The following is a 16,864-nucleotide window of genomic DNA, read 5'->3' as shown; positions in this document are numbered from 1 at the left end:
CTCTGAACACGGGAGAAACGGGGGTATCCATTTTGGGGTGCAAGGCTTCATTCATGTGTGTGCTGTACAAAAAATGCTGTTTTTAAAATGACAGAATTGACAAAAAAACGAAAATCACAATTTTTTCCTTTTGCTTTGCTTGAATTCATTCAAAAACTGTGGGGTCAAAATGGGCAGTACATCCCTAGATAAATTCGTTAAGGGGTCTAGTTTTCAAAATGAGGTCACTTTTGGGGTTTCTCTTTGATTTTGGCCGCTTAAGAGCTCTACAAATGTGCTATGGGGCCTAAAACTCCCTCAAGGAAAATCTATGTTCTGAAAGCCACCGACTACTCCTTTCGTTTTGGGCCCCGTTGTGCATCCAGACATAAGATTAGGGCCACAATGGGTATGTCTCTGAACACGGGAGAAACGGGGGTATCCATTTTGGGGTGTAAATCCTCATTTTCATGGCCTCTATAGGAAAAAAATATGTCTTTAAAATGACATATTTGCAAAAATATGAAATTTTATTTTTTCTCCTCTAAATTGAATTAATTCCTGAAAAAAACTGGTGGGGTCAAAATACTCATGACACCCCTCAGTGAATACATTAAGGGGTGTAGTTTTTAAAATGGGGTTATTCGTGGGGGTATCTATTATTCTGACACTTATGAGCCTTTGCAAACTTGGCTTGGTGCAGGAAAACAAAGTGCTCCTCAAAATGCTGAAAAGTAGTGTTAAATTTGTACGTTCTCTAAGGGCGAGCACCCACTTGCGTTTGCGTTTCCCGCGGGAAAAAAACGCAGCGTTTTCGCCGCGTGTCCCGCGTTTTTTCCGCGGCGTTTTTCGCGGCGTTTTCGCGGCTTTGCCATTAATTTCCATGGAGAAAAATAAGGACACATATGCAACTGACAGTTCCTATGTTAAAAACGCAAACGCAATGCAAAAAAAACGCCAGTGGACAGGAACACATGTTATCTCTATGCCTGTGCAGGAAAAACGCAAAACGCAAAACGCAGGTAAAAAAACGCCAGTGGGTGCTCGCCCTAAATGGTTAAAAAAAACACAAAAGTTTTTCAAGTGTGCATTCAGAATAAAGAAAACAGATGGAAATACATATCTTATCAAAAATTTGTACAGTATGTTTGGACATATTTGAGATATTACGGTTGAAAATGTAAAAAAATGACAATTTTTTCAAAATTTTTCCAATATTGGTACTTTTAATAAATATACACAAATGATATCGGTCTATTTTTACAACGTAAATGAAGTACAACATGTGGCGAAAAAACAATGTCAGAATCACATGGATATGTAAAGCCTTTACGGAGTTATGCTACGTTGAACGACGCATGTCAGATTTCCAAAATTTGGCTCCGTCACTAAGGCGCAAACAGGTTTCGTCACTAAGGGGTTAATAAAACTTGGTGGTAAGCATAAAAGTGGCATGGCAGAGCAGAAATCCTTCGGCACTACTTGCTGATTCATTGTTTGCACAAAGCTTGTAGTTGTGATCTGAATTCTGGGCTCTGTGGTTTTTACGGCATCCCATGAGTAGATGGAGAGTTTTTCGGCCTTCGGAGCAACAATGTTCATGGGCGCCTTACCAACCCCTATACTTCTAATACATGTGTTATCATGATATGGAGATACAGAATTTTGAGGCAATGCCTAATATTCTTAAACATATATAGCAGCAGTTACATTATTCCTTATGACATCTCATCTGCTGCAGAACCTCTTATTAAAGAATAAGAGTAAGTAACATTTTAGTCAATTAATAATATCAAGAACCCTCACCCATTTCAAAAGCTTCTGGGGTAAATGAGATCTGCTTTCCTTGTTTTGCAGTAGATTGAACACAGGAGTGGATGATACACACTGCAGATGCTGAACAGGGGCGTAACTATAGAGGATGCAGGGGATGTGGTTGCACCCGGGCCCAGGAGCCTTAGGGGGCCCATAAGGCCTCTCTTCTCCATACAGGGAGCCCAGTACTATGAACAAAGCATTATGGTTGAGGGCCCCGTTTCAGGTTTTGCATTGGGGCCCAGGAGCTTCAAGTTACGCCTCTGATGCTGAAGAACCTATTCTTTAAGGGCAGCTTCACACAAGCACATTTGCGGCTCCCATTGCGGCCACAAAATCTGGACAGCATATAAAACTCATTGACTTCAATGGGTTCCTTCACATGTGGTGTTTTTCACGAGCACTTCAAGTGCGGGAAAAAACATGGCATACCCTATTGTTCTATGTAATTGCGGGCAGAAATCCGCTGTCTGCCTGAAATCCCACAGCAAACTGCGAGATTTCATGGGCTTAAACAAAAACACCTGAGCCTAGTGAGTCAGCTCACCTGAGTTTTTGACAGTAAGCCCTGCCAAACCCCTTCACCCTACTCTTGAGAGATGGCTGTCCCTTGGATAGCACGTCATATTACTCTACCACAGCCACTGGCATAACTATAGGGGATGCAGGGGATGCAGTTGCACCCGGGCCCAGGAGCCTTAGGGGGCCCATAAGGCCTCTCTCCTCCATATAGGGAGCCTAGTACTATGAATAAAGCATTATAGTTGGGGGCCCTGTTACTGGTTTTGCATTGGGGCCCAGAAGCTTCATGTTACGTCTCTGACCAGCTATTACTCAAGAGCAGAACAAAGGGGTTTTGGAGGGTTTGCTGCCAAAAGCTCCAGACACTCCACTGGTTAAGGAATGCCCAATGGATACTTTGCATTGCTGCACATGATGGATTAAAACTACTTTTTCTGAGTTGTGCTGCTACTAAAAACTGATTTTATGTCATCTATCTAATGGTATCAGCAGTTTTGGGGCTTAGAAAGTGTTGACAGGATCCCATTATGGTCTTAAAGGCTATGGACATCTTTTGGGGCAATTTCTATGTATTACTGTATATAGACACTGCAGTCTGAGTCTCACAGGAGAAGGCATGGAGTAGAAAAAGCAATTCTATTGTCCTTTTTTTCTCCCCTTTTTCAAATTGCCCTTATAGATGCCATTATTGTATTGTAGGGGTCATCATGAATATGTATATGTACTATTGGAAAAAAAGTAAGGCTGGTTTCACATCTACATCAAACCTCCATCTGGAGCTTCCATGGCAGATCCAATGCAAATACTGGAAGAAAAAACACTGCATGCAGCGCTTTTTCCTCCATCCCAAAACCAGGCAGCTGGGCAGAAGGCACATGGACCTCATTAAAGTCCATGTGCCCGCCCAGCCCTGTTCAGTTTTTCGTCTATAGACGGAACCTTTTGGCCACAGCGATTAACCTTTCCTGCTTCCCGAATGGAGCAGGAAAGTAGAATCCCCAGCACAGGTGTGAACGCAGCCTAAGTGAAGTCTTTGGATCTCCTTGGATTTTTGCATTGACGCTGGTCAACAAATTTTCACGTTTCGTTTGCTTCACAAAGGAAATATGCCAATTTTTAATGATTTTGATGTGCTGAGTTGGAAAATGACAATGAAAACCTTGGATTAGCTCACGTTTACGAGATATATTAACTATTATGTGAAGTATTGTTAAAATAAAACTACAGTTATACATAGGATGTAATACAGGCTACCTGCAGCCCAGGAACTGTCAGGATATACTACTGATTATGGAGAACACAATGTACCTGTTAAAAACTCAATTGCACAATGAAAACTGGACATTAGTTGTGGTACGCCGTTTCATTACTGTCCTCTTGTATGAATCTACAAGTCAGGGGCGTAACTAAAGGCTCAGGGGCCCTGATGCAAAAGGTGAGCTGGGGCCCCCCTCTATCTGTATCTGTACCCGTACCCATACCTAAACCATGCTGTACAAAGACATAACTTGAAGCTTCTGGGCCCCAATGCAAAACCTGTAACAGGGCCCCCAACTATAATGCTTTATTCATAGTACTGGGCTCCCTATATGGAGAAGATAGACCTTATGGGCCCCCAACTACAATGCTTTATTCATAGTACTGGGCTTCCTATATGGAGAAGAGAGACCTTATGGGCCTCTAAGGCTCCTGGGCCCGGGTGCAACCGCATCCCCTGCACCCTCTATAGTTACGCCCCTGCTACAAGTGCTTCACACATCATATTCCAACAGTAGTCTGCTAGCATTGCCGGCTCCATTTGCCTTGTAGCGTCTCTCCCTACCAGAGATGTCCTGATGGAAGCGTTTGCCATGCTCATCGCTTACAGAACCACAGTTGTCAGGGAAAAAGTCAATGTGGGAATGTAAAAAATGTGGTTTTAAAGACATGTTGCCGCCTATTTTTTCATATTATGACAACATATTGTACGGCAGTTCTTTGTAATTCTCAGCTTTGTGGTTTCCAAGAAAAGTCTTTGCTACCATCCTGAAAGAATTCCAAGTTTCTTCTTCATCACCGCATAGTACATCATTGAAATGTGCATCCTTGAAGAGCCTGGAGATCTGTGGACCCACCAATATCCCCTCTTTAACTTTGGCCTCACTTACATACGGAAATGTTTCTCTGAGATAACGAAATGCTGTGCCATTATGGTCCATAGCCTTGATTCTTTATAAGTCCTAATTTTATATGCAAAGCTGGTAGTGTGATAAAATTACGGTCATCAAGCGGTGTACTTACAACGTTTTTTTTTTGTTCCAGTTACCAGTGATGTCCTATGTGGCCATTCTCTCCTTTTGAAATGTGCTACTATGTCTCTATAAGGCTTGTGTGGCACCGAATGTTAAGGCAGCAGAAATACAGTCCTAAACTCTCGCCCATGACCAGAAGGTTGCAGGTAGCAAGCTCAAGGTTGAGTCATCCTTCTGAGGTTAGTAAAATGAGTACCAGGGGGTTAAAAGATGACTGGGGAAGGCGATGGTAAACAGTCTGCCTAGAAAATGTCACAATGTGACATTACCCAATGAGTCATTGATGCTTGCACCAGGGAACTTTACTTTTGCCTACTTTGTCCCTGCTGTCCCACTCACAAAGGAAACAACAGGACTTTGTATAACTTAGCTGAAGTCCAAGCACTATGGCTACAATTTTCAAATCGCCGCAGACCTGCCATTTGCGTTCTTCATAGTTGATTTTTATAAGAAGGTGCTTTATGTTTTCATAGCAGAAAGAAAAGCAAAGCAAGGCGTTCTGCACACAGGCGGATTTGCATTGTGGAATCCGGAGCTGGCATCTGCCTCCAGGTTCCGCAGCAAATACCGTTCAGAACATGCTATGGAAAAGTTATTCTTCCTGCACACAAGCGGAAAGCAATTGCAGTTTCTGCTCGCGTAGGAAAAATCGCAGCATACTCCAATTTTGCACGGATCCTGTGTGGATGGCTTCCATTGGCTGTAGACCAATCTTACTGATACAATGTGATGTAATTGTTTTCTTGTTTCTACATGTTGTAAGAGGGTCATTTCAATAAAAAAATGAATTGTCAATAAATCATAAACAGAGATAAACACAATGTAACTAATAACACACAAACAGTTGTAAACACCAACCCCTCAGGAGAAAAAAGTAAGTGAACCTCTGTGATAACGATTTTTCCAAAAGCTAATTGGCAAAAGGTGTTTCAGTTAAGGCGATGAGATTGGAAGTGTGGGCTTCACAGGTGCTTTGCCCACCAAATAAAGGAACACAAAGCCTGGTTACTGACAAATCTGTTTTGTTTTTTTCAGGAAAGATTAGTTAGTATAAGCAATGCCTCGATGTCAACAATGTAATTCTTTCTTGAAACTATATATATTCTATATATAAACTATATACATTTAATAAAATTAACTTTAAAAAAAAGTATATTAACTTATTTTGTACATTCTTTAAGTCCCTTTGAGGGGACAGACAATAATACTCTACAGCCCTAAAGGCATCAATAAGGCCCAGAACTGTCAGTTCATAAGTTCTCCCCACTGTATTCGCTGTGCAATCAGCTTTTATTCTGGTGTCTTAGAGTTGAGTAGTAACATAGTAACATAATGTGTAAGGCTGCAGTTGGACGAGGGTGTTTTTTTGCTCGCCCATGTGTGCGAAAAAATTTGCGTCTATTAGAACCATTGGTTTCCTATGAAGTGTTCATATGTCCGTTTTTTAGAGGTGCAAAATACTCGCACCTGCAAAAGATAGGACATGCGAGTGCCAATGCACCCATTCAGGCACATTTTGCACATCCTTGAAGCGCTTGTCTGACTGAGGCCTAAGGCAAAAAAAAAAAGACAAAAAAAAGAAAAAGAAAGACATATACTCATTCAGTTCAAGTTATTATCCTGCAATGGTGATCCAGAAGAAGACAAAACCCCCAATGAGGTAGAAGCCATATTTCCTTATTTTAGCTGAAACCTTCCCAGGTCCAAATCAGAATAATCCCCAGATCACCGACCCTTCTGAAGTAATCAGTGGTGTAACATGTAACATTGTAACACTCAAGAAAGGCATACAGACCCCTCTTACACTCTTTTAGTGAGTTCGCCATCACCCTGTTCTCAGGCAGAGAGTTCTGCAGTCTTACTGCTCTTACAGTAAAGAACCCCCTTCTATGTCTGTGTAGAAATGATGTAGAGGGGCCCTGGTTACAGTCATGGATCCAAAATAGATGATGGGAGAGATCTCTGTATTGTGCCCTGATATATTTACACATACTTACCAGGATTGGAGTTTTCTCCAATCCTACCCATTAGAACAGAGTTATGGCCATCAATCATAACCTTACTAAGAGTAGATTAGTATGATCATAGAATGGTAGCGTTGGAAGGGACCTCCATGGTCATCGAGTCCAACCCACCACTCAATGCAGGATCACTAAATCTTCCCAGACAGATGTCTGCCCAGCTTCTGTTTGAACACTTCCATTGAAGGAGGACTCACCACATCATGTGGTAACCTGTTCCACTCACTGATCACACTCACTGTCAGAAAGTTTTTTTCTAATATCTAATCTGTGTCTCCTCCCTTTCAGTTTCATCCCATTGCTTCTAGTTTTTCCTTGTGCAAATGAGAATAGGGCTGATCCCTCTACACTGTGACAGCCCTTCAGATATTTGTAGACCGCTATTAAGTCTCCTCGCAGCCTTCTTTTTTGCGAGCTTAACATTCCCAGATCCTTTAACCGATCCTCATAGGACATGATTTGCAGACCGCTCACCATCTTGGTAACTCTTCTCTGAACTTGCTCCAGTTTGTCTATGTCTTTTGTAAAGTGGGGTGCCCAGAACTGGACACAGTATTCCAGATGAGGTCTGACTAAGGAAGAGTAGAGGGGGATAATGACCTCATGTGATCTAGACTCTATGCTTCTCTTAATACATTCCAGAATTGTGTTTGCCCTTTTGGCTGCTGCATCACGTTGTTGACTCATGTTCAGTCTATGATCTATTAGTATACCCAAGTCTTTTTCACATGTGCTGCTGCTTAGCTCAATTCCACCCATTCTGCATGTGCTTTCTGCATTTTTCTTGCCCAGATGTAGAACTTAGCATTCCTCCTCGTTAAATACCATTCTGTTAGCCGCTGCCCACTGTGCAAACTTTTCTAGATCTCTTTGAATACCCTCTCTTCTCTAGTGTTAGTTATCCCTCCTAGCTTTGTGTCGTCGACAAATATGATTTTTCCCATTTCCCATCCATTTCCTCCTCCAGATCATTTATAAAAATGTTGAACAACACTGGGCCTAGGACAGAGCCTTGTGGTACCCCACTTGATACATACTCCATGCTTCTCTTAATACATCCGATTGTGTTTCCTTTTTTGGCTGTTGCATCACATTGTACAGCATCATGTAGGCATTATCTCTTGCTGTTGATGCTCATGTACATCATAATATGAAAAGGTGTTCCAGGGTCGATGACTTAAATAAAAAATGTATAAAAAGTGGGAACAAAGGCATATAATGGGTTCTTTCGGCTCCTCCTTCATGGCCAGTACATGGTAAAAAAAATCAGGTTGCAAGAGGAAATGCAAATCATTCAGTATATAGAATGGGAAACATTTGCTAAGAATCCATTTCATAGCGCTGAAAGAAAAAGTAAAAATGTTTTTTGTAAAGATTTATTTTATTTCGAAATTAGAATGTGTTAGACATACAACTAGAAAACAATACACAAGACTTTGGTAGGAAATATATTTATGACAGATTTATCAAAAATTCCACAGCAAAACAACAAAAAAAATATAGAGAACCAAAAATCAACATTCTTATGAGGCACATACATGTTTTTTTTTTGTTTTGTTTTTTAAACTCAGCCCTAAATAATTGGCATTATTAACGAGGCTTCTATAGAATTATAAGATTAGAGTCACACAACCGCGTGATATGCAATGGGGAAAAAAATTAAAAATGCCTGTGCTTTGCATGATGGAACCAACACTGTGAATCTTATGTTTGTCGTCTGTTAATACATGAATGTATTTTTCTTTATTGACCGCAGAGGAGTTGATTTCCTTTATTCCTGATACATTCTACAGCGGTTCGTCCTACACATACTCCGGTGTGCAACTTAATTCCTTTCCTATGAGAATATTTTAGAACCAAAAGTATAACAAATTGTAATTGGATCAAACTTAAAGTCTTCAAACGGGAACTTTAAAAATGTAAATCTACAGAGCGGCACATAGAGGAAAATAGTTGGCATTTTTGAAAACACAAATAATATAAGAAAGACGTTTTTTTTTTTTTTTTTTTAATATCCTCTTCATTAAAAGATCAAGCGTAGGCTTTAAGTCAAGATTTTTTTTTTTTTTAAATCAATATACATTTTATTAGTTCTTATAAATATTATCTCTTCACAGAAAAGACAGAAAAATAGAAAACTACAAATTTTATTTAGTTTAAACAGACAGGGCACAAAAATTAGAGATGAGCCAGCACCAAAATGCTCGGGTGCTCGTTATTCGAGGCGAGCCTTTCGTAATATTCGAGAGCTCTATCGAGTAACGAACCCCATTGAAGTGAATGGGAGACCCGAGCAATTTTTGCAATGGAACCTCCGGGTGCTGAGCTTTTTTTTTTTTTCTCTTTCTCTCTCTCTTCCCTTTTTCTCCCCCCCCCCCCCCCCCCCCCCCACACACACACACATACACACACTCCAGCCAGCCACATACTGCTGTGGATGTGCGCACACTGGCATGTCACAGCAGGAAATGGTAATGCGGGGAGGGGGCAAAATGGGGAGGGGGCGATCACGGCGGCATGGTACTCGCTGGAGTAAGGAGCACCATCGAGTATGCTAATACTCGAATGAGTATCAAGCTCGGAAGAGCAGGTTCGCTCATCTCTAACAAAAATAGACCTGAATGCCTCGTCTCAGCGATAGCGACAAAACGCAGTCGGTCAAAAAACAAACAAACACATATGTGACCCCAGACAAAAATCCAGGCTAGCGTTACCCCAGTAAATCAGTAAACCTTCCCCTTTACAAAGAAGCACAAAGATATCCAACGCATAAAAAAACATTGGAACAGGTCACCTGACCGTATATAGGGTCGGACCTAAATAGCTAAGTGTATAAATCTGTATATCCAATAAGAGGTGGATATGTTAATTAGTCTCCACCTCTCCAACTAAAGCTACTGTGCTCCTTGGGGACGCTATAAATGTTATAGGGATTGCAAACTATTTGGCAATAGCGGAACTATCTTGGAAAGGTTGCACTCCTCATTGCTATTTCCAAATCTAGGAGTTAATTTTTGAAAAACCCCTCGTCTAATCAGTAATGAGGGAATATTGTCATACAGCCTCGTTTGCTCGGACAATATAGGCTACGATGAGCACTAGCCTTACTTTTCAAACTTGAGTAGCCTCCTATAAGTAGTCTCTCTAGGCGACGCTTCGCCTCACTCTTGATCTCGATCGTAAATCTCGGATACCAGTTGCAACACCTTAGTAAACTGGCTCTCAGACAAACAATACAAGGAACGAGATCTAAAGATACTATGTAGGTTCGGTATCGGTTGCTGTTGTCACAGTCAGAAATTCTTTTCTGAGTCTCTTACAAAACAATACAGTGTTGGTTAGGTATGGGTTGCCGCCATCACAGTTGTAGGTTCTCACTATAGGCTCCTGAGTTTCTGATGAACCGCAGACGTGCGGGGAATGCATTGAACCTTGAACCTGAGCTTTTGCAAACCATGAACCTTAAAATTTTGGTTCCAAACTAAGAACCTTAATTTTTCTAGCTCTAGCTTCTATCCAAGAGTCTAACTGTATATAAGAAAAGTCTTACATCAAGTTTACAGATGGTGGAGAGTAATCAGCATATCCACCTCTTCTTGGATATACAGAGTAGCTATTTAGGTCCAACCCTATATACGGTCAGGTGACCTGTTCCAATGGTTTTTTAGGCGTTGGATATCTTTGTGCTTCTTTGTAAAGGGGAAGATTTACTGATCCGGGGTAACGATAGCCTGGATTTTTGTCTGGGATTTTTTTAGTTTTTTGGCCGACTACGTTTTGTCGCTATCACTGAGACAACGCATTCAGGTCTATTTTTGTGCCGTTTTTTTAAACTATTTGAATAAAATGTGTAGTTTTATATTTTTCTGTCTATTCTGTGAAGGACTTGAAATACGACATAGACTTAATCTGCCTCTGTGACAAGTTAATAAATATAATCTATATCCAATTCCAATTTTATACATTGCTTGTTTTTCAAAAACTATGTTGTGTTTGGAGAATTGGTGGGAATTGTAAGTATGTAAGGCATCGGAAATGACGAATGTTTCTTTGTATAATCCCATCTGATTCGTGTAATATTATACAACATGTTATGTACCTTGTATTTCCTCCTGTAATTCTCCAATAAGAATACAATGTTTCTAAACCGATGTGTTTAATGAGCTCATACAGCCATGTGTATAGAACGTCACTAGCGTTTACGTTATGTATGTTTGATGGAGAATACAAACGTATTTTTCAAGTATAATTGCTACTGATTTTACTGAGAAATTATAGATGTAAAGTATTAAATAGTAAAAAAAAATGTGAGAAATATACTGTAATGTATTACAAATATGGAAAAGTGAACTGAAAACATCATTGTGTTTTTTGACATTTTTCTAAGACAATAAATTATGAAAGTGTAATTTTTAAAAATCAGATGTAGCTCTCCATGTTTACATTTTTTTGTATATTGTACTCTGTTTTAGGTCAGCTTCACATCAGCTTAATAGAGGTGTATTTATGTGCCCATAATACGGATCAGTATTCCGGGCCAACCGTGGGTCTATTAACCCAAACTCACAGCATCAAAGATGGACAAGTGTCCTGGCCTGAATTCCTGAGCACAGGTCTACTGACCAGAACGCACAGCATCATAGATGGATGAGAGTCCTGGCCTGAACACAGGTCTACTGACCAGAACGCACAGCATCATACATGGATGAGAGTCCTGGCCTGAACATAGGTCTACTGACCTGAACTCACAGCATCATAGATGGATGAGAGTCCTGGCCTGAACATAGGTCTACTGACCTGAACTCACAGCATCATAGATGGATGAGAGTCCTGGCCTGAACATAGGTCTACTGACCTGAACTCACAGTATCATAGATGGATGAGAGTCCTGGCCTGAACATGGGTCTACTGACCTGAACTCACAGCATCATGGATGGATGAGTGTCCTGGCCTGAATGCCTAAACACAGGTCCACTGACCCCAAACTCACAGCATTATGGATGGATGAGTGTCCCGGCCTAAATGTCTGAACACAGGTCCACTGACCCAAACTCACAGCATCATGGATGGTTGAGTGTTCTAGCCTGAATGCCTGAATACAGGTCCACTGACCCAAACTCCCAGCATCATAGATGCATGAGTGTCCTGGCCTGAACATAGGTCTACTGACCTGAACACACAGCATCATAGATGGTTGAGTGTCCTGACCTGAATGCCTAAACACAACTCTTCTGACCCGAACTCACAGCATCATACATTGATGAGTGTCCTGGCCTGAATTCCTAAACACAGGTCTACTGACCCGAACTCACAGCATCATAGATGGTTGAGTGTCCTGACCTGAATGCCTAAACACAGGTCCACTGAAATGAACTCACAGCATCATGGATGGATGAGTGTTGTGGTCTGAATGTCTAAACACAGGTCTACTGACACGAACTCACAGCATCATGGATGGATGAGTGTCCGGGCCTGGATGCCCTAACACAGGTCCACTGAACCAAACTCAGATCAGTAGACCCAGGGTCCGGCTGATACAGTCATCTATATTATTGGCACATGATACACTCATTTGAAAGTAGATTTAAATGTCATTGAGAATTAACAAATGAGCACATGTTATTTTACACACGGGCCAGAAGATCACTGACTATTAGAACAATGAATGAATAATAATTTTAGTTTTTGTGTATTGCATTTTAATCTGGGTTAAAATATTAATTAATAGTTTAGATTAATATATTTTTTCTAAAAACAGATAAATATTAGGAAAAAATCCATTAGTGATTTACATATTTTAATGTTTTTCTGATCACCACATTTGTAAGATCAAGTGTGATCTTGAGATAAACTGTTCATAGTAGGGCTCTTAATTTAATTAACGCATCACATGCAATTTTTGTTTTAAGTTTATTCAAAAATTTCGGATTGAATGCATGAGATTAAAGTTATATAGATGTTTTCTTCTGGAAACATCACCGATCTTGCTCATTGGCCGTGTTTGGTAATGCAATTCAGACCCCGTTCAAATGAATAGAACTGAAATTGTAATACAAAATATAGTCTCTAGTCAAGGATGGCGCTGTTTCTGGGACTACTGGGATCCTGTAGCTTTAGAAGCCCAAATGACTTTATCTTTAAAGGGTCAGTAAATTCTTCCATAAAGCAGTTTATGATGGTTTATGGTATTAAATTGGAAGCCATGGATATATTTACAGCCATAAATATATAAATAACATAAATAGCTATTAACATGCTTTACTTGTCACTGTCCAAACTGCCGTAAGGTTAATTCATGTATTATTCATGCCTTAAGTACATGATTAAGATAGAAAAATGGATTAAAAAAAACATAAAAATATGAAAATGGCCTAATCTTGTTACTTAAAGGAGAAAAATATGTGTAATACAATCTACTTTACAGTAAAACTCATGATCATTCTAAACCAGGTAAAATTAGCATGTTCATTTCATGGGTGGGAATGTATCGATTTTGGTAGAGTGTGGGAACGGCTTGTTATATTCGTTTATTCCTTTTTCACAGCACCCACATTTTCTCATACAAGTAGGTATGAAATGATGAGAATGATACTGGTCATTTTTCAGATTTCCTTACTTTAGGGTATAATTACATGTCCCTGATCTGCAGCAGATTTTGCCCCTCAATCTGCATTCAATTAAAAGGTCGAAACCTGCCGAAGATCTACACCGAAATAGGTGACAATATCCACAGAAATCAGCAACGTGTGAATACAACCTTAAAGAGATTCTGTCGCCTACTTTTAGCCCTATAAGCTAAGCATATGGGTGAAAGTAGGTGACCCGCTGAGTCTTGGGATGTAAATGTTATACTTACCTCTCCCATCATTCCCAGGATTTACGAAAGCTCCTACTCAATGCATTGAGCGGCAATGCTAAGTAGTCCATCCATTAAAAAAACAGAGTGGGTGGGCAATGCATTGCGTGACGACTTCCAGCGCTCACACCGAAGGAACAATGTGTGTGTGTGTGTGTGGGGGGGGGAGTATGACAATTACATCTCCAGACTCAGCAGGTCACCTACTTTCAGCACATAAGCTTAGCTTATAGGGAAAAAAGTAGGTGACAGAGTCTCTTTAAGGTTTTTTTATTATGTTATTCTCTTCTCTCTTGGGCAAGGTATATGTAGCACAGAAGCAGACCATGCAGCGGCTTTTTGGGTCCATGGAGAGGTTTGGAACCTTTATTTAAAGGGGTTGTTAGAATGCATTATGGATTCCCTTTTAATAGGCCCTACTATGTTGTCCAACCTGGGAATTAATCTGATTCGTGGGATAAACATACAGCAAACGCTCTTCTCACAGGAGTCTGGGATGCAGTGATAGTAACCAGCACCTGGAGGGAGCTCCATTGTATTATTTGCTATGATGTCTATGTTTGCCCTTGTCTTATTTAAGGCTATATTACAATTCATGTTGCAGGAAGGGATATAACTATTGCACAAGACAATAGAGCATGCTATTAAAGGGGATGTCCCAGAAAGAACTTATCACCTATTCACAAGACAGGTGATAAACATGTGATTGATGGAGGTCTCACTGCTCATACTCCCATGATCCTAGGAAAGGTGGATCCTATGTCTTCCTTTCCTCTTCACACCCTTCCCCTGCAGTGAGGAACAGCTTGAATGGAGCAGCAACTAAACATTTTCACTACCATTCTATGACTTTTTATGGACTACTGGAGATGTCCGAGTACAAGTGCTTGGCTATCTCCAGCAGTCCCATAAAGTTGAACAGATCTCCATTCAAGATGGTGGTTCCAGGAGTGAGACCTCAACATTAGACTTTTATGGCCTCGCCTGTGATAAATGAAATGTTGATTCTGGGACAACCCTTTAAGGTTCATAGAAAATGCTGCCAATGAATATGAACTCTGGTACTGAGCTGAGCTTGTAATGGCAAGTTGCTTCCACAATGTTACCTTACTTCTGCTAAGGCATATGATGCCAACTGATGTCACATGTAGCCGTATGTGAAGTTGGGGAACACATGAGTAATGAACATACTTTACCAGAGTAGAATTCAACAGGTGTAACAAATACAATACAGTAATTGTAATGTTCATGTAATTTGTACATCCTGTCCAGCAGACACTTGGCAGAGCATACGCCGAGATTGATCATTGGTTGTCATATGAAATGACAGTGAGTAGAAGATGAACGAACAAATTATCTGATTTACCACCAAGACATGGTGAAGATAGCTAACATTCTGCTAACAACCAGGGACATTAAAGGGACAATAAACCTTGAGTATGTATCATCTCACTGTATTGTATAGCTGATATGTATCTACTAATACCAGGGAGCAGCCATGCTGGGCCGGGGAGAGACTCAAGGACAGCAGTGGCAGGAAGTCTGGAAAAATAATCACAACTTTTTCTTACATTTCTTCTGTTCCAAGAACCTACAAAAATATTTATCTACATATGTATAAATCATAGTAGCTGATCTTTCTATAGGCTTCACTTATAGCCGCTGACTTTACGTTTAGTGTCCCTTTAAGAGTCAACTTTTGGCCATTATCCAACTTCTCTTAGAATGGTTGAGCAGGGTTTTTTCTGGGTTTCTAAGTCACGCCCCCTCTAGGCCACATGTGTCAAACTCAAGGCCTGCCACGTCATTTTATGTGGCCCACGAAGAGGCCTGGACACAGAAAGACCAGCTCTCCAGTTTCCACAGAGGATGCAGCCAGCACTTGGCATTGGGGGCAGCACCTGCACATGGAGCAGCTGCCATCTTTGATTCTGAGCTCCGGCGCTTACCTCTACACTGCTCGGTTCAGGTGATGGCATAGCTCTGACAGTCATACTCTGGCACTCAAGCCACCTCCTCTAATGTAGGAAGCTCAGTGTTAAAAAAATGGAAGGGGAGAAACCCCATCATAGTGTAGAGGGCGCCATAACCTAGTTAAGGAGTGCTTACATTTAGGGCTCATTCACACAGGTGTATGCAGTTTTGGTCCATGAAATACGCAGCGTTACATGGACTGAAACTGTGCGTATTCACTGCATGTTTGGAGCTCCTTGCATTTTTTTGTGCATGTATTTACTGTGTTTTCACGAATGTAAAAAAAAAACCCAAGAAGGTACCACCGATTTCTCCTGCCTTCATGCATAAATATGCAGTGAATACAATGGATCATGCATATACACTGCGTATTTATGCCATTTTTTTTCATACGTGTACAATACACATGTTAAAATGGCATGTACCATAATTCAAATCAATGAGGATTAACCTTCGGCAATCCAATTTTGGATTTAGGGTTTTCTAGGGGGCTTTCTCTTTCTGCCATTTTACAATGGCGTCATCTGCTGGCTAGAGCCAGTACTGCAGTATGTGACATGCTGGAGAGGCTCCTGACAACAGAGCAGCCAGTAATCTACAGTAAAAATACCCTGCCGGACGTCTTCCGACATCGAATCTGTACAGCCTTCAATCAGAATATCTTCAGACGTCAGACAGTGGATTGGAAAGGGTTAAGCTGTCTGTATTATGCGTGTAAAAAAATATGCACGTAATATGCGCAAATATGCCCATGTGAACAAGCACTTATAAACAGCCCTATGAAGGCTATTATAATGCTGATGTTGCCTCCAGTGAAACTGAGTTTGACACTCCTGGTCTATGAGATGATCATATACTTTGCTGTATATCAATAGCTAAGCAGCAGCCATGACAGAGAGGAGGCTAGCTTAGTTATTGAAATGAGCTGAACAGCCAGCCCCCTTACCAACAACGAGAGGGGAGTGGGAGACTGCACACCATGTGATGCGGTGATGGACCTGGACCAAAAGTAAAGACGTCGACACAGCCGAACCCGAACTGGATCAAGAAAATGTTTTTCTCCCTGGATAACCCCATTAGAAGTAGTAAAACATCCCTCTACAAACATGGCATGCACCTTTTCGGATAAATATATCATAGAGCTTCGGGTCCAGAGTATAATTTTTGAATTATCTTTTTCAGGATCCACAAGAGTAAACTTTTTAATTTATTAAAGTATCTTAATTTGATCTTATTATCTATAAAACCATAATAGCAACGGGGTTTTTACTTCTTGGCTGCTTGTGTAATTATAGGGACGTGGCAGCAGGGGCGTAACTAAAGGCTCAGGGGCCCTGATGCAAAATGTGATCCGGGGCCCCCCTTCTATCTGTATCTGTACCCGTACCCATACCTAAATCATGTTG

At 40.8% G+C, this 16,864-nt stretch overlaps 1 protein-coding gene across 2 annotated transcripts in view; it reads right to left on the bottom strand.

The window, feature by feature from the left end:
• SPON1 (spondin 1) overlaps positions 1–16,864 on the bottom strand; it is a 535,993-nt gene that overhangs the window by 161,466 nt on the left and 357,663 nt on the right. The window lies entirely within an intron of this gene.

The sequence above is a fragment of the Eleutherodactylus coqui genome, chromosome 11, assembly GCF_035609145.1.
Source record: "Eleutherodactylus coqui strain aEleCoq1 chromosome 11, aEleCoq1.hap1, whole genome shotgun sequence".
Lineage (NCBI taxonomy): Eukaryota > Metazoa > Chordata > Amphibia > Anura > Eleutherodactylidae > Eleutherodactylus > Eleutherodactylus coqui.
The sequence above is the reverse complement of the archived record's forward strand: the minus strand, read 5'-3'. Positions and strand labels throughout refer to the sequence as shown.